The sequence below is a fragment of the Mesoplodon mirus genome (assembly GCF_964341445.2).
Source record: "Mesoplodon mirus genome assembly, chromosome: X".
NCBI lineage: Eukaryota > Metazoa > Chordata > Mammalia > Artiodactyla > Ziphiidae > Mesoplodon > Mesoplodon mirus.
In genome coordinates, this window is record NC_138981.1 from 126,464,738 (window position 1) to 126,488,018 (window position 23,281).

General features: G+C 44.0%; 1 long non-coding RNA gene across 1 annotated transcript in view; it reads left to right on the plus strand.

Annotated features, from left to right (window-relative positions):
- Positions 1-291: 291 nt before the first annotated feature.
- LOC309796580 overlaps positions 292-23,281 on the plus strand; it is a 48,521-nt gene continuing 25,531 nt past the window's right edge. The window contains exons 1-2 of the long non-coding RNA XR_014292478.1: positions 292-337; positions 2,788-2,892. This is a non-coding gene — a long non-coding RNA (uncharacterized lncRNA). The remainder of the gene's footprint in view (positions 338-2,787; positions 2,893-23,281) is intronic.

The following is a 23,281-nucleotide window of genomic DNA, read 5'->3' on the forward strand; positions in this document are numbered from 1 at the left end:
GCTTGCTGGCCGCTCTGAGGACACGCAGTCAGGCTTCCTGGACATGTGGTGAGGCTTGTTAGTGGGGACTGGACTGGGCAGCAGAGGAACGAGCCCAGGCCCCGCCGGGCGGCAAGGCGAGGGTCCACAGGGAGGAGAGCGGCCCTCTCAGCTGCCCTAGACGGGCCCCCCCCGCCCGCTCTGCCCCTGCCGTCTTTCTCGCGAGAGGCCCGGGGCAGGGGTCCCGGATATGACGTGTCCTGATTTCCGGCCGGGGGCTGAGAGACCGCGTCGTCTGCTGGGGCTGGTGGCGCGGACTTGGGTCGGCGGAGACGGAGGCCCTCGCTGGCCAGCAGAGGTGAGGACGGGGAGGAAGGCCTGGGGACCGCTCTCCACAGCCCCCGGCCCGCCCTGCGTGGCACCCCAGGCAGCCCAGGCCGGGCCCTCGGAGGTGTTCTCCCTGGGTCTCCGTGTCAGGAGCGTCGGGGCTGGACTCGGGTTAGAAAAGCGGGGGTCCCGGCTCTGCCAGCTGTTAAGGGGGGCCCTCGTGGAGGGCCGAGGGAGCCTCGCAGTCCACACAGGGGGTCCCGTGGGCGCCCGCCCCGCCCAGTCCGGCTGGCTGTGCGCCCTGAGCCGACTCGGGCGGGGCTGTGGGCCGCGGGGTCCCTCTCCGTCTCCTGACGTCTCTTCCTGGCGACCCGGGGCCGTGGTGGCCGTGGGCTGAGGCAGCGGCCTCGGGTCAGAAGAAGGGAGGGGGCAGGGCCTCATGGGGACTGCGTGGGAAGCCGTGAGGATGGACGAGGGCACCTTCCGCGGACGCGGAGGCCCACGAGCGCCCCCGGGAGGGCTCAGCGATGCCCCCTCGTTCCCTCAGGACGCCATGGGGCTGGTCTCCGGGAGAGACGCCTTTGCCTGAGGGCCGACGGCGGCACCTTGAGGGGGGACGGGAGCTCCCCCCGCCACCGAAGAGATGGCGTTCAGCCCCTGCTGTCAGCCCTAGGAGGTCCTGGGCAGGGGTGGCAGGATGTGGCCTCTTGTTACTCTTTTTTTTTTTTTTTTTTTTTTGTGGCACGTGGGCCTCTCACTGCTGTGGCCTCTCCCGTTGTGGAGCACAGGCTCCGGACGCGCAGGTTCAGCGTCCATGGCTCACGGGCCCAGCCATTCCGTGGCATGTGGGATCTTCCTGGACCGGGGCACGAACCCGCGTCCCCTGCATCAGCAGGCGGACTCTCAACCACTGCACCACCAGGGAAGCCCTCTCGTTACTTTTATCTGGACCTTCTCAGGGCAGCGAGGCCCTAGACCTGAAAGGGCAGGGACAGCTCGGCAGAGGGAGGAGTCCCAGGCTTTCCCCGGGCTCAGATTAAGGACTGAGGGCACCGCGAACACCAGAACAGATGGGGCCCAGCAGTTCTCTGCCCTTGCTGTCGACACGGGAGAGCCAAGGATCGTTACTGGATGTGGGCCCCGGCTCACTCTTTTTCTGGGGGTTTCCCAGGGTGGTGAAGACCTTGGTCTGGTGGGCGTGCCTGAGTTCAGCCCCGGGAGAACTACCACATGCTGCCAGGCGTCAAGATAAGGACCCTGAGGGAAGATTTGCTGGGCCTCCCACCCTGTAGAGAGGGGTCTCACAGCAACCTGCCCCTGCTGTCAGCCCTGGGAGACCACATAACAGGGTTGCCAAATGTGGCGTTTATTGACTTCCACTCTGGGAGTCTCAGGGAAGTGAGACTTTTTCTGAGGGGTGGACCTCAGGGTAATAGAGAGGACTGTGAGGGAGGATTGAGAGGACCTCCCTCCCAGGTAGATTTGGCCTTTGTCTGCCCTGAAAATACCCGTTTTAGAGAGAAGGGGCCCCAACCTAGCCCTGCCCCTCTTGTCAGCCCCAGGAGACCACAGGCAAGGTTGGCCGGATGTGGCGTTTCCTGAGTTTTGCTGGGGGGAGGGTCTCAGACAGGTCACAGCGTCGGTCTGAGGGTAAGCCACATCAGTTCAGAAGAGGGAGGCATCGCAGGCTGTATCAGAAGTCAAGGGAAGGACCGTTGGGAGGCCTGAAGGCCCCCTTTCCCTGAAAAGAAGGATGCCACAGAATCTCAGCGCTGGGAGGATCAGAGTAGCAGTAAGCAGATGGGGGGAACTCTCACTTCTCTGCAAGCTCTACCAGGAGTCAAGGGGGTGGAGTGTCTCAGGGAGGTAAGGGCTGGGTTGGAGCAGAAAACTTCAGGTCAGCAGAGGGTAGGACAAGCCTTGCCAGGAGTACAGATGAATACCTTGAACGAGGATTGAGTGCATTCCCCATGCTAGAACAGACCCCAGGCAGGTGTGGCTGGATTTGGTGTCTTTTTACTTTGTCTGGGGTGTCCCAGAGAGGTGAAGGCCTTGGTCTGAGCTGATGACACCAGCAAAGGGGGGAGTCCCAGAATCTGAGGAGTCAAGGTAAGGTAAAGGCCTTGAAGGAGGACTAAGGTTACCCCCTAAGACAGACAGAAGAGGTGTCACAGAAATTCCACCCTGTCCCCACTGTCCACCCTGGGAGGATCCTGGCAGGAAAGCCCAGATGTGGTGTACCCTCACTCCCTGCAAGGAGTGCGTGGAGGTGTCCCTGGGAGGTAAAGCCTTGGTCTGAGAAGGATGATTTCAGGTCACCAGATAAGGTGGGCCCAGACCCTCCAGGAGTAAAGAATACATTGAGGGAAGACAGAGGCAACTCCTTATCCCAGAACAGAGGGAACCCAGCCCCTGCTGTCAGCCATGGGAGACCCCAGGCTGGGGTGGCTGGATGTGATGTCTCTTCACTTTTGCCTTAAGGGTCTCAGGGAAGTGAAGGCCTTGGTGTGAGTGAGAAGACAGGTCAACTGAAGGAGTCACATCCCGTCAGAAGAAGGAAGAGTCTCAAGCTCTACCAGAGTCAAGGTAAGGACCCTCAGTGAGGACCAGAGGTACTTCCAACCCCAGAAAGAAGAGACCCCATTGAGTCTGGCTATCTCCTGTCCTCAGGCCTGGAAAGACTCAGGCAGGGTTGGCTGTACAGGTATGCCCTCACTTTCTCCAAGGGTGAGAGAGGTGTCTCTGAAAGGTGAGGTCCAGTCAGTAGGGGGTAGCCTAGGCCCTGTCAGGAGTAAAGATGGATAACGTGACGGAGGATTGAGGATAGCCCCACCACAGGACACATGGGGACCAGGTCTTGCTTTTGGCAGTGGGAGGACATAGCAGGGGTGGTAAGATGTGGTGCCCCATTTTGGTCCATGGGTTCTCAGGGAGGTGCGGTCCTCGTTCTGAGGAAGTGGCAGTCTGAGGGGAAGCCACATCAGGTCAGCAGTGGGAAGAGTCCTAGACTCTGCCAGAGTTTAAGGTGGGGACCCTGAGTGAGGCCTGAGGGCACACCCTCACCCGAGGACTGAAGGCACACCCAGCTCGGCCCTTCCCCTGTTGTCAGCTCTGGGAGGCCCTGGGCACAGTGGTCAGATATGGTGTACCCTCACTTCCCTCTTGGTGGTCTCAGGGCTTGTTCTGAAGGGGCCAGACTCAGGACAGCAGAGGGAGGAGTCCCAGAACCTACCAGGCATCAATGTGAGGAATGAGGGTAACACTCAGCTAGGAGAGAGGGGGACCCCACAAACTTCATTCACCTCTTTCCGTTACCCCCGGGAGGCCCTGGGCAGGTGTGGTCGAAAGTGTTACCCCTTCACTTCCTTCTCATCTGTTTAAGGAATGTGACCTCTTCCCTTAGGCTAGCAGAGGTGCAGGAGGAGAGGGCACAAGCCTCCTTAGAGGAAAGGTAAGAACCTTAGCGTGGAGGGGATCATCACTCCAGAACAGCGGGGACCTCACAGAACTCGGCCCCTCCTTGCCTGTCAGGGGCTTCAGGAGCCATGAGGTGAGGGCCTGGGTGTGAGGCACATGTCCTCAGGTCAGCAGATCATAGGAAGCCCAGACAGTACTGGGAGACAAGGTGAGGTGCGCACCCTGAATGTCTGCCAAGGACCCCACAGTGCCTGACCCACCTGCCCACAGTCAGCCCTGGAAGCCTCGGTTTGTACTGGTTGGCTGCACCCTGAGGAGCTTTCTTGCATCTTCCTACAGGTCCCTAGGGGACAAACTGTCCAGGGAGACCGGAGCCCTGTGAGGCCCTAGAGCACCCCCTAAAGAGGGCATCTGAAAGCCAGCCTTTGTCAGAGCTGCCAAGGGTGCATTTCTCTGCTGAGGCTGCTGAACCACTCCCTCTCTACCCCAGGCCCTCAGATCCCATCTCCCACCATCCTGCTTACACTTCTACCCGCTGCCTCCAACAAGAGTCATCATGCCTCACTCTCCAAAGCATCTGTGCCTCACATTTGAGCCAGGCTTTCAGACCCTAAGTGACATGCAAGACCTGCTGATAGTACAGGTTCCCCCAGCTGAGGATGAGGAGGAGACCACCTGTTTCCTCTTCCTCTTTTGCTTTCTCCTACCCCTCAACTTCCCCCCCTTCCTTTCCTCTGCTACTGGGCACCCCAGAGGAGGAGCAGGAGGAGGAGGAGAAGGAGGAGAAGCAGGAGGAGGAGGAGGAGCAGGAGGAGGAGGAGCAGGAGGAGATGGAGGAGGAGAAGGAGGAGCAGAAGCAGGTCATAGATACAGAGGTGGTGGGTGGGGTGTGTGCAAAATGTGTGAAAGGGGCCAAAAGGTATAAACTTCCAGTTATAAAATAAATAAGTCATGGGGAGGTAATGTACAGCATGGTGACTATAGTTAATAATACTGTATTGCATATTGGAAAGTCGCTAAGAAGAGTAAATCATAAAAGTCCTCATTACAAGAAAAAAATATTTTGGTAACCATGTATGGTGATGGATATTAACTAGACTTATTGTGGTGATCATTCTGAAAACCCAAAGGTTTGTTATAATACAAGCTGATGGCTGCTTCTAATATTTATATGGAAATGCAAAAGACCTGGAATAGCCAAAAGAACTTTTATTTTATTTATTTATTTTTACAATCTATTTATTTATTTTTGGCTGCGTTGCGTCTTCGTTGTTGCGTGTGGGCTTTCTCTAGTTGCAGCGAGCAATAATCAACACAGTGTTGTATTGGTATAATGATAAAAATATATAACTGGAATGTGATAGAGATTCCAATAATAGAACCATACATGTATATGCATATATAGACAAATCAATTATCAACAGAGATCTGAGGTAGATTAGAGAGGATAGTCTTTGCAAAATCTGAGTCTGGAGCAATTGCATATCCACATGCAAAAAAATTAATTTTGATCTCTACATCTCACCACATAAAAATGAACTCAGAATAGATCATAGACCTTAATAATGCTTCTATATGAAAACCCAGGGAAAATATTTGTTGCCTTGAAACCATTTCTTATGTACAAAAAACCCAGTCTATTAATGAAAAAAAAGATATATTGGATTTAATTCAAATTACAATCTTTGAAAAACACTGTAAAGAGAATGAAAAGACAAATCACAGATTGTGAGAAAAGGTTTGCCAATCACATACCTGATAAAGGACTTGTGTCAAGAATATATAAAGAATTCTCAAAACTCAATAATAAGAAATCAAACAATCCAATAAAAAAACAAGCAAAAGATTTGAACAGACACTTCATCAAAGAAGATATAGGGTTGGCAAATAAGCACATGAAAAGATGCTTAGTCATTAGGGAAATGCTATATCACAATTAGATTCTACTGGGTACTTATTAGAAGGTCTAAAATTGAAAATACTGCTGATATTGTGTCCGTGAGGATGTAGCACACTGGAACACTATTACACTTCTGGTCAGAATGTAAATGGCACAATCATTTGGGGAAACAATTTAGCAGATTCGTAAAAAGCTAAACATTTACTACCACATGATCAGTCCGTTCTAAACCTTGGTATTTATCCAAGAGACATGAAAACATATGTGATGCAAAGAACTATACACAAATGTTCATAACAGATTTACTCATAATGGCAAAAAAAATAGAAACAACCGAAATGTACACCAACAAGGGTATGGATAAACAAAATTTGGTATCTCCATACAGTGGAATACGATTCAGCCATAGAAATGAATAAGCAAAGATACACACAGCTACATGGATTAATCGCAAAATAATTACGCTGAGTGAAAGAAAGAAGACAGAAAAGAATGTGTATTGTTTGATTCCATCTATATAAATTTCCAGAATACTTAAACTGATCTATTGTCACAGAAAGCATATCAGTATTTGCCTTGGTTTGAGGTTGGAGAAAGGCAGCAGGGATTAACAGGGAAGACGGGGTTACAAAGTTGCATGAGGAAAATTTGGAGATGATGGATAGGTTCTCGTGTATATAAATGTCAAAAATTATCATAGTTCACATTTTAATATGTGCAGTTTATTATATATCCTTTATACCTCCAAAAAGCTGTGAATATTTTTTTTTAATTTTTATTTATTTATTTATGGCTGTGTTGGGTCTTCGTTTCCGTGCGAGGGCTTTCTCTAGTTGCAGCAAGTGGGGTCCACTCCTCATCGCGGTTTGCGGGCCTCTCACTATCGCGGCCTCTCTTGTTGTGGAGCATAGGCTCCAGACGTGCAGGCTCAGTAATTGTGGCTCACGGGGCTAGTTGCTCCGCGGCATGTGGGATCTTCCCAGACCAGGGCTCAAACCCGTGTCCCCTACATTGGTAGGCAGATTCTCAACCACTGCACCACCAGGGAAGCCCCACTGAAGGGTTTAAGGGTCAAATTCAGAGCATCCTCTGTCATTTTTTACGGATTCAGGATTGTTTCTGGGGAGAAATCCCAATACAGTTTCAGACAGAGGGAAACACATAGAGACGGGAAATTAATATTAAAAAATTGGGGTCAGCCAGCCTTCTGTGGAGCCATAGCATAGCCTGAGGCAAAGGAAAATATGTTTCACCCCAATGCGTTCATTCACTCATTTGTATTATTAATTTTTCTACCAGGGACTCAAGCCAGAGCAGCTCTGTGCTTTACCCCCACTGTGTTCCCAAGGCCACCCCCAGTGTTACTTTGTTGAGCATTTCTCCACTCAGAAAGTTGCAGTTCACATTGTCATCAATGCAAGGCCACCTTCCTGAGTAGAGCACTGCAGGTAGTGTGGCTGAGCATGGCAGCCCTGGTCTTTAAAAAAAATTAGAGGTATAAATTACATACCATAAAATTCACTGGTTTCATGTAGTACAATTCAGTGAGTTTTAGTCAGTTTAGAGGTGTACACCCATCACCACAATCAAATTTACAGCATTGCCTTCAACTCAGAAAGAAACCTAATGCTCAGTTGTATCCCCCCTGGTAACACTTGATTCACTTGGCCTCCAAGGCACTTATTTTCTCTTAGTCTTCTGCTTAAGTCACTGGCTTTTCCTTCTTAGCCTCTTTCGCTGGATTCTCTCTTCCTTGTTGTTATAACGTTGGAATGCCTTTGGGTTCAGCTCTGGGATCCCACCTCTTTTCTCTCTCCGTACTCACCCTGAATGAATGTTTCCAGTCTCATGGCTTTAAATGCCATCTGTATGCTAATGACACCTAATTTTATATTTCCAGCTTAAGCTTTCCTCCTGAACTCCAGAGGACACACTTGCCTATTCAGCATGTCTGTGTGCATGGCTAACAGTCATATTAAATTTAACTCATCTCCTGACCAGGCCCATATTCTTCTTGAACTGGAGACCTCTCTATCTCAAATACTGGACATTCTATTCATTAGTAAAACCTGTAGGCACTCCTTTTAAAAATATATACAAAATAATTGTTTTAACTGGTAAGTCAGATAAATACTTTGCAGCACCAAACCTGCAGTGGCTCCCCTATTGAACTAGGATTAAAAGCCAGTCAGTGCAGTGGCTTACAGAGCCCTGTTTAACGAGCTTCCCTTTATTTTCCTGAACTTCATCCCTAAAGACTCTCCCAGTGTGCACTCTAGCCACACTGGCCTTGATGTTCTTAGAGCCGAGCAGCCACTCTCCTCAGGGCATTTGCATAGGATGTTCCTTAGGTGCTCTCTTCTATGCTGGCTCATGTTATTCTCCTCTCACATCCTTCATTCACATGTTCTAGATATTTGCTCAGAAATCACCTTCTCATTGAGACTATAGAGGAGGACAAATAATTTTTTCTCTACCCATCTGAGTTCTTGGTGGAGACCCAAGTCATAAAAGACAGATTAACAAGAGAAAAACAAGCAAGTTTATTAACATGTATACCACCTGTACACATGGGAGATACTCAGGGAGAGTAACTCAGAGGTGCTTAGAATTCAGACTTAAATACCATCTTAATAGGGAAGGCGGAGATGGTATGTAGGCCTCTTAGGGGAGAGTAAATAATTTTTAAGAAAGGTGAAGGGACCTTTAGAAGAATAGATGGGAAGTATGATGGTTTGTGAGAACGTGTGTCTGGCTGTAGTGTTGACTTCTAGCCTCCTATCCTGTGATAAAAGTCCGTCTTACCTGGTTGATGAAACTCTGAGGGAGAGGGTCTATGACAGTTGAGTTCCTTTTGGAGGATCTGTCAATAGGCAGATAAGGGGAGTTCAGAAAAAGCCTCTTCCTAAAGTTGCTATTGTTTTCAAAAGCCTACAGCTCAAAATAATCAAAATATCAAAGTGGCATAGTTTGGAGTGGCATATTCTCTTACCCTTCAAGACTTCCCTTGATCACTTTCCTTCATTTTACAACCAGTCCCCATACCAGAACTCCACATCCCCTTTAACGTGGATGCGTATTTTTTCCCCTTGACCTTTATCACTTTCTAATGGTAGATAATTTACTTATATCTGTGCCACCTCCACCCTCCTAGAATGCAAGTTCTCTGAGGACAAGTATTCTTGGTTCTTTTGTTTAATGATGGCATGTAATTGGCACCAACAAATATTTGTTGAATGAATACCAAGTGGCAGGGTGTAGCTATCATAATTAAAACAGTTGAGTATCTGGTTCAAGAAGTGACTGAAGGGGAGGGGGAACTGGAGGAAGACAGTCAAAAGGTACAAACTTCCAGTTATAAGATAAATAAGTACTAGGGCTGTAATGTACAATATGATCAATATAATTAGCACTGCTGTACATTATATATGAAAGTTGTTCAGAAAGTAAATCCTAAGGGTCCTCATCACAAGGAAAATTTTTTTCTATTTCTTTAATTTTTTATGTATATAACATGATGGATGGTCACTAAACTTATTGCAGTAGTCATTTCATGATATATGTAAGTCAAATCAGTATGCTGTACACCTTAAACTTATACAGTGTTGTATGTCAATTATATCTTTTTTTTTTTTTTTTGCGGTACACGGGCCTCACATTGTTGTGGCCTCTCCCGTTGCGGAGCACAGGCTCCGGACGCGCAGGCTCAGCGGCCATGGCTCACGGGCCCAGCTGCTCCGTGGCATGTGAGATCTTCCTGGACAGGTGCACCAACCCATGTCCCCTTCATTGGCAGCTGGACTCTCAACCACTGCGCCACCACAGAAGCCCTGTCAATTATATCTTAATGAAACTGGAGAAAAAAGAAGTGACTGAAGGATAAATATAACAAAATTGAAAGCTCAAATATTACAAAGCCCAGTTGCATATTAGTGTGCGCACACACACACAAGTAAAGTTAAAAAATCTCACATTCGTAGTATTTACCCAAATAAAATCCATATGGGTTAAAGAGATAGAGTATAAAATATGAGCCATAAAATCCCATTGATCCCAAAAAGGACATGCACTATCTCTTGTTAAGGAAAGAAAGCAAGTTGCAGAAAAATGTTCTTATAGAATGAGCTCATACTTGCACAGACAAAGATGAGGTGGATAAAAAAAGCCTTAAATGTGTACATATGAGTTAGTAGATGGTTGTGTGAGCGAGGAAAACAGTGTGGGCAGATGAGTACAGGGATTTTGGTAATGGCTGAGGCTGGGTATAGGAATTGATTACTAATATTTTTTCTTTATATATTTGTGAATTGTTTCAAATATTAGAATAAGCAAGTAGTGTCTTTTAATTAAAATTTCATGCATTTTAAAAAATTAAACTTACCTTCTACCACATTAAACAAATTAAAGTCTTCAACTCTCAAGCTTCCCAGTCTGTAAAAAGGGATAATTTCTGGCCTTATGACTGATAATGACAATTAAGATGACAATTGTTAACATTTACCAAGTTCTCACTGACATTTCAGGCACTGTGCTAAGAGCTTTTATGTGGTTCTGCTCATTTAATCTGCATAATAAAAGTCATGACAGATAATGTTATTACTTCTGCCTCAATGATCTGTTAAGAGGATTAAATAAGAGCCAACACACATGAAGATACTGCTATAAACCGAACACAATCTAGACATAATTTTAATATGCAGTAACACATCTAACAAAGCAAATGTATTGATAGTAGTTTGTTTAGTCCTTGAGAACTAATATACTTGGCTCTTAGCTTATGAGCACTGTGAACAATCCAACCCATTAGCAAGCTTAATCACCACTAAAGTGTCACCATGTTGTTCAGTATGGTAGCCACTAGCCACGTGTCTATCAGCACTTAAAACGTGGCCAGTCCAAGGGGAGATATGATGCAAGTGTAAAATACCAGATTTTAAGCACTTTGTGTGAAAAAAGAAAGGAAAATATTTCATTGTTATGCTGCTTATATTGATTACCAATTGAAATTATATTTTGGATGTATCCAGGTAAATAAAAATAGATTACTAAGGTTGTTTCAACCTGCTCCTTTTGTACTTTTAAAATGTGGCTGCTAGAAAATTTAAAATTATGTATGTGTCTCTACATGTTTCTATTAGACAGTGACACTTTATACAGAATTGTTCCTAGTGAGATTGGTTTTCATGTGGTTACTAGAACATTCCTTGATCAGTTGGCACCTAAATCCTCCCAAAACATACTTACCTGAGGCCCTTCTCAGAACACAGTTGAAACAATCTGGAGTAAAGGAAATGGTTGGGGTGGTGGGATGAGAAATGTGGTATAAACCCTAAAGCAAGGAGATTGAAAAAATTTTCAGTTTCAGAACTCATAAACAGCATTTACTGAATGTGATGATCATCACATCAGTAATGTGATCATACTGATCATCATCAGTATGTTTCCTGGCTATGTGTCTAAGACATAGGTAACATTAACAATATAGAACATTCAGTAGCACTCATTGAAAAACAATGAGAACTACTAGCAAGCCATTTCTTAAAGTTGGACAGAAAAATTAAAAATATACACTTAGATCTATAGTTTTCTTATATACCAGCAGTAATCAACTAGAATACACAAGGGGGAAAACTCCACTCAGAATAAATTTGTCATTAAGACTTCAGTGACAATATTGAAAAAATCAAAACTTTACAAAAAAATTAAAAAGATATTTTGAGTCAATGGATGAGCATTTTCAATACCAGACAGTAAATTCTGAATCAAGGCACTATATAAGGTATTGTTACCAGGGACTGGGAATGGGGGAAATAGGGAATTGCTGTTCAAAAGGTATAGATTTTCAGTTACGCAACATGAAGAAGTTTTAGAGATTGGCTCTACAACACTGTGCCTATAATGAACAGTATTGTGTACATAAACCTTTAAGGGGGTAAATCTCATGTTAAGTGTGCTTATCACAAAGTTAAAAAAAATGTCGACTAAAGAATTCAGAGATATCATTGGAACAGAACTGGTAGTTAAAATGGAATAAGGGAAATACTAGATTTGTGGAGAAAAGGCCAGAAAATATACTCAAATGCATTCCTCCTAGGTTAATCAACTGAATGTTAAAACATGAAAGAGTATTTTCCAAGGGTAATAGCTTTGGAGTGATATTAAGTGAGAGATCATTATGAACAACATGTTGAACCTCATAGCAGGACAAAATAAAATCATCGATATGTTTGAATATGCTGAAGAGGAAGAGAGGAATGACAGTGGGAGGAGAGGAGAATGAGTAGCAGAAAGAAGGGGGGAAGAGGTTGGAGGAAGGAAGGAAAGAAGAAAAGAGAAAGCAGGGAAGGGGAGACAGGAGGAGAGGAATGCAGAGGGGAGAGGAAAGAGGACAGGAGACAGGAGAGAAGAGGGGAGGGAAGGAGAGGAGATCAGAGTGAAGAAGAAACCAGAGAAGGGAGAGGAGAGGAGAGGGGAGGGGAGGGGAGGAGTGAAGAGGAAAGAGAAGGAGGGAAGGAAGGTTCACAAAAGAGGAGGAAAGAAGGGGAGGAGCGTGAAAAGGTAGGAGAGGGGAGAAGGGAGGGGAAAGAAGGAGAGGACTCGAGAAGAGAGGGAGAGAGGAGGGAAGGGGAGGGAAGAGGAGGGGTAAGGAAGGGAAGAAAGAAGGAAGGAAGAGAGGGAGGGAAGGAGGAGAGGGGAGAGCAGGGGAGAGAAGAGAGGAGAGGATGGAAGGAAGGGAGAGAGAAAGGAGGAGGACATTAGGAGAGGAGGGGAGGGGGCTGGAGGAGAAGTGGAGAAATAACCATAAGATGAGGCATTTGTCCCATGTTTGCTGAAGTATCAGACTTTGCATGAAGCGCTTTGACCAGGATGATCTCATCTGTTGCTCACTGAATACACCTGAACACTGTGCACTGTACTCTAATGTACACGTGGATAAGTGAATTCTGTTATTACTTCTAACAATTTTCATTGTGAGGACAAAGTGAGCCAACAAATGTGAAAACAGTTCTGTAAATTGGGAACTGACCTAAAAAAGTGAGGGATGGGGCTTCCCTGGTGGTGCAGTGGTTGAGAGTCCGCCTGCCGATGCAGGGGATACGGGTTCATGCCCCAGTCTGGGAAGATCCCACATGCTGTGGAGCGGCTGGGCCCATGAGCCATGGCCGCTGAGCCTGCGCGTCCGGAGCCTGTGCTCCGGTTTGGGAGAGGCCACAACAGTGAGAGGCCCGCGTACCGCAAAAAAAAAAAAAAAAAAAAAAAAAGTGAGGGATGATTATAGTGTTGTTTTGGGGCCTAACTAACCACTTTACATACATGTTTTCTCACTAAGAGCCCACCTGCCAGGCTCTGAGCACCAGAGATGAGCCCCTTACAGGCTCCATTTCACCCCCAGGGTCTAGTGACAGTTCTTTTCACCAACAGGTCACTAGTACATTGGGGTCTCCCGCTGCTGCCCTGAGTACCTGGGGGGCCAGGGGCCACCACCATCCCCTCCAAGTGCCAATTCCATAGGGGAAGGTCCCAATCATGTCAGCCAAGGAGCTGCAAACCCAGGTGCACAGAAAGGGGGCAGTGCTGGGGGCTGGGGACCCCCTTTTTCCAGGTTCAGGTCTCCAAATGCCCCCCATGGAAAGGATAAAATTACCCCCCTGAAAACTCAAGAACTTCAAGTGAAACTCCCTGAGAACTCAAAAGATGGTCCAGCAAGGCGGGCCGACAGGAGAAGACTCAGCAAAGAGCGTGGAGAGCAGCCCTTCACAACAGGAAGAAAGGATGTAAAACCCCAGTGAGAAGCCGGCTCCGATGTGTCCAGAACAAGAATGAAGACACCCTCGAACTTGCACGAGGGCTTGAAAGGAGGGAAGAAACACACGTGGCCCCGCTGCCTGGCGTGGGTCCAGGCAGCCCAGCGCCCACGGCTCTCAACTGGAATTCTGCTCTTGGAGGCAGGACATTCCAAATGATTTATGTGCCATACGGTATTAAACCCTGCCTGCCACAATAAGGTGGTGAGAAGATTCATGAAACTGGCCACAAAAGCAAAGGAATGAGGGGCACTGGCCGTGGCAAATTGTGCTCTACAATGAAGATAGTACTGGGGAGACATGGGTTTTGACACGGACAGCGGATCAGAATGGAGCCCAGTGGACAACAGGCATATGGAATCATATGGAATGTTTGTGGCTGAGGCAGGGGGAGGGGGGAACGGACAAGTTAATCCCCATGTCTCACCAAAATTCTCAGAAAAAAATCCGAAAAGTGTTTTGAGACGTCTGAAAAGATTTGGCACAAGATCAGGAGTTGCACCTTACAACATGAAGCATAAACGTGTGGTGCACGGGGTTCTCCTCAGTGATCAGAACAAGTCATAGAGCAGCCTGCAGACTAGGATGCGACGCCCAGCGTGACTCAGGCCTTGCCCATCCGCGCTCCCAGTGGGAGATCCCCGCTTCCAGCTGGAGACCATGGAGCTGCCCAGCAGGGAAGGCCAGGCCGGAGCAGCAGATCACAGTGGGTGTGAGGGATGGGCAGCCATGGACGACCAGGGTTGGGGAGACCACCATATGTCTGCTCCTGCATCTTTGCAGCACTGCATCCCTTAGGATGAGCAAGTGATACTTACGTAAGTAAAATATCAAGGAAAATACGCAGCAAGATAAATGTGAATGCACATGTGTGTTCCTACCGAGCCCCTCAGTTTCTCCAGATCTCAAATTCTCCCACCTCTAAAAATCAGATAACACCCGCTCTTTGAATAACAACGACAAAGTACCTTCGAGAAGCTATAAAATAAAGCTTTACAGTGTTGCTGAGGAATTTAGCAAAGCTTTGAATCAATGGATGTATCTCCATTTCTGTACAGCAAGATTATGCATTTACGATGTTGATTTTTATTTCATTTGCGTTAGGAATATTTTACCTCTGTGCTGCCCAAGATGGCAACCACTAGCCACAGGTGGCTGGCTTTGAACCATCTCCGGATGGAAGTACATTTCGTTTAGTTTAAAATAAATTCAAACTTAAACAGTCACCTGTGTCAGCTTTGGGGAATTCATTCACAAAATGAAATTAAAGAGTAATGAGAGATATTTCTCTTACTGGATATTAAAATGGAATTATAAGACTACCAAATTAAAACAAATTAAAAATTAAAGCTGCCCATCCCTCACACCCAGTGTGATCTGCTGCTCCGGCCTGGCCTTCCCTGCTGGGCAGCTCCATGGTCTCCAGCTGGAAGCGGGGATCTCCCACTGGGAGCGCGGATGGGCAAGGCCTGAGTCACGCTGGGCGTCGCATCCTAGTCTGCAGGCTGCTCTATGACTTGTTCTGATCACTGAGGAGAACCCCGTGCACCACACGTTTATGCTTCATGTTGTAAAGTGCAACTCCTGATCTTGTGCCGAATCTTTTCAGACGTCTCAAAACACTTTTCGGATTTTTTTCTGAGAATTTTGGTGAGACATGGGGATTAACTTGTCCGTTCCCCCCTCCCGCTGCCTGGTTTTGGATCAAGAACTGACAGAATTGAAAACAGTACTAAGATTAAATGCTGTGGGAAAATTAGATATTTGTGGAAAAATTAAACTGTTAAATCAGTACTTCCCAATTTACACTCAATATATTTTCACGGGTTAGAACATTGAATTTTAAAATGTAATACAAGATACAGCTATTGATCTTGAAGGACTTTTATGGCATATTTTAAGTGAGAACAAATTAGAAAAGTTTAAATGCATAGCATGACCCCTGTTTCTAAAAGAAAACAATTCTTTTCTTAAATTAATTAATTAATTAATTTATTTTTGGCTGCGTTGGGTCTTCGTTGCTGCACGTGGGCTTTCTTTTTTTAGTTGCGGTGAGCGGGGGCTACTGTTCATTGCCGTGTGTGGGACTCTCATTGTGGTGGCCTCTCTCGTCATGGAGCACCGGCTCTAGGCGCGCGGGCTGTAGAGCGCAGGCTCAGTAGTTGTGGCACACGGGCCTAGCTGCTCTGCAGCATGTGGGATCTTCCTGAACTAGGGCTCGAACCTGTGTCCCCTGCATGGGCTGGCAGATTCCTAACCACTGTGCCCCCAGGGAAGCCCAAGAAAACAATTCTTAAAGATTACAGTGGCATCTAGGCAGGTTGAGGTGGAAGAGCAGGTCAGCCCAGGCGAGGCAGATGTGGAGGTGGGAGAGTTGGGTGCGGAAGCTTATATGCACATATGTAAGTGACTGTGTCTGTTTATCTGATCCACTTTTCACAGTGAATGATATGTATGTAAGGTGCTTAGCATTATGTCTGGCTATTAGAAAACACCCAAAATGTGAGCAATTAACATTATTAGGTCACCTATTAAACAAAATGGATTAAAAGATTTTTTCTAATATGCTTAATTAATAAAGGAGTTAATTTATGTGATAAACACTCTGGAAAAGTAATTTATGGTAAGGGGCATAGGGCATAGTAGAAGGAGAGTGGTTGCCATTTTGTATGCAGTGATCTTTTTCTTATAGGGTGATATTTGAGCAAAGATCTGAAGGAAGTGAGGGAACAAGCCATGCAGATATTTGGAGACAGAACAGAATGCTCTAGTCAGGGAAAGCTCCAAACGCACCAAAATACCATGCATGATGTGTTTGAGTTAAGTTAGGGTTGGGTTAGGATTAAGGATACCAACCAGTCAGTACAGGGATGCGTGGTAGAAGATGAGTTCAGAGAAGTAGCCAGAAGGTTGATCGTGCAGGATGATCATGTAATAGAGTATGGATTTTGAATTTTATTCAGAAAAAAGTAAGAAGCTATTTCAAAGTTTTAAGCAGAGGTGCAGTCTGACATGTTTTAACCAAATAACCGAATATCTCTGGCCAATGTATTATGATCAAATTGAGGCCTGGATCAAAAGGGCAGAAGCAGGGAGATCGGTTTGAAGGCTATTGCGATAATCCAGTTAAGAGATAATATTTGGACCATAATGTTACTGGAATGTGGTGAGAACTGACTTGTTTCTAGATATCTTTTGAAGTGCTAATGGACTAGATTGGTTTTGTGAACAAAATTGGCTGTGTCAGAGTTAACTCCAATGTTTTTGCCTGATCATTTGGTAGAAAGGAATTACCATTAAGGGAGATAAGCTAGGGTGATGGTGTGTGTTCAGGGACATGTTATGGATTTGGCAAATCCAAGGTACCTGTTAGATATCCAAGTCGAATTTAATTGAATATTTAATTCTAGAGCTGAAGGGGGATGTTGGATCTGGCCTAGAGCCATGTAATTGGGATTTATGAGACCATAGGTGAATTTAATGTCATGAGAAAAGATAAAATCACTTAGAAAGCGAATGTACACAGAGATCATAGATGGATGCAAATTTGGGGAAGAGCTTCTTGACTTGGCGCTTAACCCCATCCCCCAGTCCTGCACCATCATATTGTTGGGAGAATATCATCATCCACCCCATTCCTACTGCAAGGAGGGAAAGCTACACCTAGCCCAGCACCAATGCAATTCCAGCCAAAGGCGGTGGGATACCACCGATTGCTACTGGGACCTGCAACCTGACTGCAGTGGAGAACCAATAACATGTGCAGGCAAGGGGGCCAGCTCCTAAACTTCCTCTCCTCATCCTGCCACCACCTTACTCTACAGGTTAGGCAATTGCAACAGTAAATTATATGGTTACCCTATTGCTGAAACACTTAAAACAAAAGTGCACATAAAATAAAAATAAAGGGATGGCAAATTATGAGACACAGGTAAGCTAAAGGAAAGATATTATAGCAATTTTATGTCACATAAAGTAGAATTTGAAGTGAAAACATCATAAAAGACAAATGGGGTGTTATTTACTGGTAACAAGAAAAATGGATCAAGAAGATACAAGGATCATGAGAAAAGCACTATAAAGCTGTAAATGGCAGAACCACAGAGAAAAGACAGTTCAGAAATTTTAGTTGGTAGTATTAACACAGTTCTATTGGAAATTGATAGACAAGGATACAGCTACCAAAAAACCCCAATGAACTGGAAGACATAAATAACACAATAAGAGCACGGACTCTGACAGCAGACTGGCTGCATTCACATTCTACCTTTATTCTTGGCCAGCTGTGTGACTTCGGTAAAATTATTTAACATTTCTTTGCAGCAGTGTTTTTCCTTTGTAAAATGGAAATGATAATACATACTTCACAAGGTTTTGGTGAGGAATGAATAAATTATTATATTTAAAGTGCTTAGTATCAGATGCAATGAATTATTATCAACAAATGTATATAAATTTATAGCTAACAGCATACACATTATTTTTTAATTGAGATGTAATTGACATATGACATTGTATTAGCTTTAGGTGTACAAGAATATACATTATTTTTTAACACAAATGAAACATTCACAAAATTCAACTGACACAAAAGAAGTCTAAATAAATTCTAAAGAATCAGCGTCAAACAGGATATGTTCCCCTGACCACAATGAAATGAAATCAGATATCAGTCAGAAGAGATGACAGAAAAAGGCCTTGTCTGGAAAAATATACTAATAAGTAACACTTGAATTTATAAGTATAGATAAGGGAAATAGTGAGATACTTAAATGGGAATGATAATAAAAAATGCTACATGTCAAAATGTAGTGAACAAAGCTAAAGCAGAACTTAGGAGGGGAAATATATATATAATGATCTTCCATAGGTGAGGAATTGGAATCTTACTTCAGGGGTTGGGCTCGATGTCACTATACAGCACAGTGCCAGTGCCACAGTGTTCCTGAGCAACAGGAGTTGTTTTCCCATTGCTGGGGTTCCCACACTGGCTTTCATAGCTACATGTTGCATAGTTTATCTGTGTGGTATGTTCTAATTCTGTATAAGGAGGGCTGCTGCTAGCAATCTAAACTTGAATTGGCAAGGTGGGACTTTGGTTACATATCATCTGTCTCTTTTGTTATTAGATTAAAGAATAATATAAATTAAAGTTTTCCATTATAAAGATGAACTTTACTGATACTGTTGCCCCACTCTTGCATGCCACCATCTGTTACAAAATCTTCAACCACAGGTTCCTGTCCCACTATTCTGTAGGTGCATTAAGTTTTAATTTGAGCTGAATCTCTAAAAGTAACTGAGAGAGGATAAAAGATAAAAGAATGACATATGTGCCAGCAAGGATGGCTTTTACTAGAAATGTATTTCAAATTGGTTTCAAAGATAAAACAAAGCCAGACACTAATTAAAGTGGTAAGGACAGATTTTTAAGCAGTAATATACTATTGCAATAGGGAAGAAGGTCCAGTGTAAACAGAATTCAACTTTGATTTGTACAGAGATGACAGGGTGTTTCAAAGGGAGAAGTGAAGAGAGAGAAGGGATGGCAGGGGCTTGTGGAGACTCAGGGAAGTGGGAATGTACAAAAAGCAGGAAGAAATGGTTGGTCCCTGCGCAACGTACCTGGGTTTGCTAACTGGTGCTTATCAAAGTTAGGCTCCTCTCCTCCCACAGAGGCTGGGAGACAGAGGCTGTATCTTCAGGTGCTGGCTGGAACAAAGGGTACATTCTTTTGGCAGCCTTGACTTTTTTCAGGCAGGTACTTTTAGGAGGGCTGTGTCATGCTAAGGATGTGGCCTTAGGCTGTTAGGTACTATGTTAATGTTTGTTCAAGTTTTTTAATGTGTGGGAGATGGACAAAATAATTTGCTCTGAGAGTCTCTGTATTGTTATCAAAGTGATCATAGGACAAAATGGATCAGGAAATGCTGTTCTAGGAGAGCAAGCACAGAGGCCTAATAGGTAACCTGCCTCCAATATTTCCCCCTTCAAATCTCTTCTCCATGCTGTCATTTTAGTAATCTTTCTAAACCTCTGACCATGTTACTCGTTTTCTTGAAACATGCCATGTGTTTGTAATCTGTACCCTTAGATCATGAGCATGAGAAACTGTCTTTTTCACCTTCAGCTCACAAATGGCTAGCACATAGTAGGTGTCCACTGCATGTTTATTGCATAGAATTGATATGGGATAAAAGTTCATTATTTGTTTATGCAAAAAGATTGACATCCAAAAAATAATGGCAATGGAGAAAGGAGAGGAGACATGGGGTTATAAATCCATAGAGATCATAATGCCTTGGGGGATCCCTGTCTCCAAACTCATTTCCTTCTAAATAGTTTTAACTTAATTTTCCTCTCATCTCAGAAATCTAATCTTCACAGAGTCTTACTGGTCACCTGAAAGAGGTACTTTAAAAACTAAAGTTGCCCAAGGAAAATGACATCCTAATCATTAAATTTGATTGAGGTTCAACAGTCTTGCACTCTCCTCTGCTTATTTTTGTTTATTCATTAAGTTAAAATGAATAGACAGGTAGATGATAGACAGACAGACACACACACGCAGGCAGTGTCTTGCAAATTTGTTCTATGGATAATTCTAAAGAGCAGTTCTTCTAGAAATTACTTTATGAATCATAGAATGTTTTTATTTTAGTTAAATGATTTCCTTTATCTAATTTTGTTTTTCTTCAGCTCATGTTTACATTTGTTTGCATCCTCTAGCACAAGAGAAAAGCAGCATAGGTGACTACTCAGTAGCAGAGGGAACCAGTTGACTCCCTAATCCACAAACCTCACTCAATGAAAGCAAATTCTCACAGACCCTAATGAATGGCAGTGCGAATTTCATTGCTGGAATTCTAAAAATAAAAGTATCAAATCGCTTCTTTACAATGGAAGTAATGGCAAAGCAGCACACCTAAGACACCAAACCTGGAGCAAGGCTGTATTTCCCTGACATGTAAGGAATGGATCATTCTGACATCCAGGCCTTCATGACGGCTCCAGTGACCCGTGTGCAGTTTTTGTGTTTTAAACATATAAAAGAAAAAGACATTCTATCTGCCTTTCTCTCTCAATTTCTTTGTAGTTTAAAGGCAGGTGACCATATGGAGAAGACATTTTAAAAACTGCATATCTTTTAATCTCAGGGCTTATTAAAAATTGGAACAAATCTTGGAAATGTAAGAGTTGCTGGCACTGGACATATGTCATGTATTAACATTCAAGACACTAGGAAAAGATCAGCTTCCCTCTGGCATGGATTTAGTGCAAACAACACATTTCTGGAGACTCAACAACTTATGTAAATCTGTAATAGACTGAAGAAAAGGAAAATGACATTTCCTCAATGTTCTATTAGCTACCTTACCAGGAAATAACTTCTAAAAGTAAGTTATTTCCTTTTGCAAACAACTTCTCAGAAGCACAAAAATCCCTACAGGAAGCTGTTAAAACAGGTGAGCTCAGGGAGGCCTGCTAGTAAAAGGTGGCTCTCTGGTATTTTAACCACATGCCAGTGTGGGAGGGAGCAGAGCTGCAGTGTATCCTAGGAATAACCACGGTCACATAGCTAACATTCACTGAACATTGACCATGGTAAGGTTCCTGCTAAATGCTTTGTATGAATCTATGGTGGGTGCTCAGCAAATATTTGTTGAATTGAATAAGTACTGTATTTAAACCACCTGAAAGAACACAAATATGATCATTGTAACAGTATATTAATAAAGATATTGCTATCAGCATTTTCCAGATCAGCCCACTGTGTTCAGAGAGATGAAGGCACTTGCCCAAGGTCAAGTAGCTTGGTAAGCCAATAATCTATTATAAATTTTACAACTCCGTTAGGTTGGGATTATTAGCTCCATTTTACACACGATGGAACTGAGGGTCAGAGAGATTAAGAAACATTCTTAGTCACTCAGATAATAAATGGAAGAGCTGAGAAATAAGCCAGATGTGTCTGAGGCTAAAGGTCATGTTGGACACCTCTAGACCACAGAATGATTTAGTAAACTAGGCCGTTGCCTACATGCCCACAGTGTTTCCCTAAATTCGCTTTCAATAGTCTCCATTACCAGGGGCACCACTTCTACATTTACTGAAATTCCCACAATTTCTAGCTGCTTACAAGACACATGAGGATGCTTTATCTATAGAACACTCCAGGTTAAATGCTTGAGTGCTGTGCTGGTTAATTTTGTGTGCAACTTGACTGAGCTAAATTATGCCCAAAGAGCTGGTAAAACATTATTTCTGGGTGTATCTCTGAAGGTGTTGCCAGAAGAGATTAGCGTTTGAATAAGTAGACTGAGTAAAGAAGATCTGCCTCGCCAATGTGAGCCAGCACCATCCAATCTATTGAGGGCCTGAATAGAACAAAAAGGTAGAGGAAGGATGAATTTGCCCTCTTCTTGAGCTGGAACATCTATCTTCTTTAACCATCAGACACCAGAGCTCCTGGTTCTCAGGTCTTCAGACTCTGGGACTTACACCAGTGGTTCCCCCCATCTCCCCTCCATTGTCAGGCCTTTGGCCTTGGACTGGGAGTCTTACCATTGTCTCCCCTGGTTCTCAGGCCTTTGGACTCAGACTGAATTATACCACTGGCTTCCTGGTTCTCCAGCTTGCAGATGGCAGACAGTGGGACTTCTCAGCCTCTATAACAGTGTGAGCCAATTTCTATAATGAATCTATATTGGCTCTGTTTCTCTGGAGAACCCTGACTAATATAGCTATTACCTGGGAAAACAGATCAGCCAAGCTCTGCCATCAGACTGGCCAGTTCTCACATTGGACCTGAAGGGATACATGCAATGTGTGCATTTGGGGGTGCAACACGGACCAAAAGGGATTGAAAATAGAGAAAGCAATCTAGAATGTTACTGTAAAAAGAACTGATGACAGTCTAAATGGGTGCAGTTGGAAGGGAAAGACTTCACAGGAGAAACATGATGAAAAGTGTGTGAAAAGCATAATTTATAGTTTAAGTGTGTATAATTCTGAGTTATCAGACTTCTCCACATGCTAAATTGGGTATGCGTAATGACTGAGACAAAAAAAATCAAGGGTTTTTCCTTTTTTAAAGAAGTAAGTTGCTTGTACTACCTTTGAGGCTAAAAAAATAAAATCAGGTGTGACCTTATTATAAAGTTATTTACACCATTTATCTTAAAGATGGCCTCCTTTGGGAGAAAAAAAGATTGAATCCATAATATTTTAATCTATTGCTGTTGGTGTGCATAAGTCACACATTTCTATATTGAGTGTTTGCATATTGATTGTAGCTTGACCGTAACAATTTATCATTTAGTCTCGTACCATCACCCTCTGTGATAGATGGTACAGCTTAGGGTCTAGCAGCAGTTTCATTATAGACCCCACATTTCAGGGCTTCATAAATAAGCAGTCAAAATCTACTGCAGGCTATGAGATGTTTTAGTTTGCATATCCGTATTATCATTTTAGTTCCATTTTGTGACTTCCATCCATCACCTATAAGATCATTTTTTTATTTTCAGAGGCAGTTCCTATAGGAAACCATTTTAATGACCATCAAGTGAGGAGAAATCTTGCTAAGAGAAGGGAAAGGTATTAAATCCCATTCCTCCCCACCTATTTAAATAAATAAATTGAATGAATTAATAAATGAATAATGCAGATTCTGCTCTGTAAGATACACAAGTGAGGTTTACAACTGCATATAGAATTAATCAAACATAATAACTGACTGTTTACTAATGGCCGAGCACTATATATTTGAGTGAATAAATGACAAGTAGGTTAAATATTGTAGAAGATATAATTTTAAGACTATGCCTATGTCCTCAATCAACTTACAATC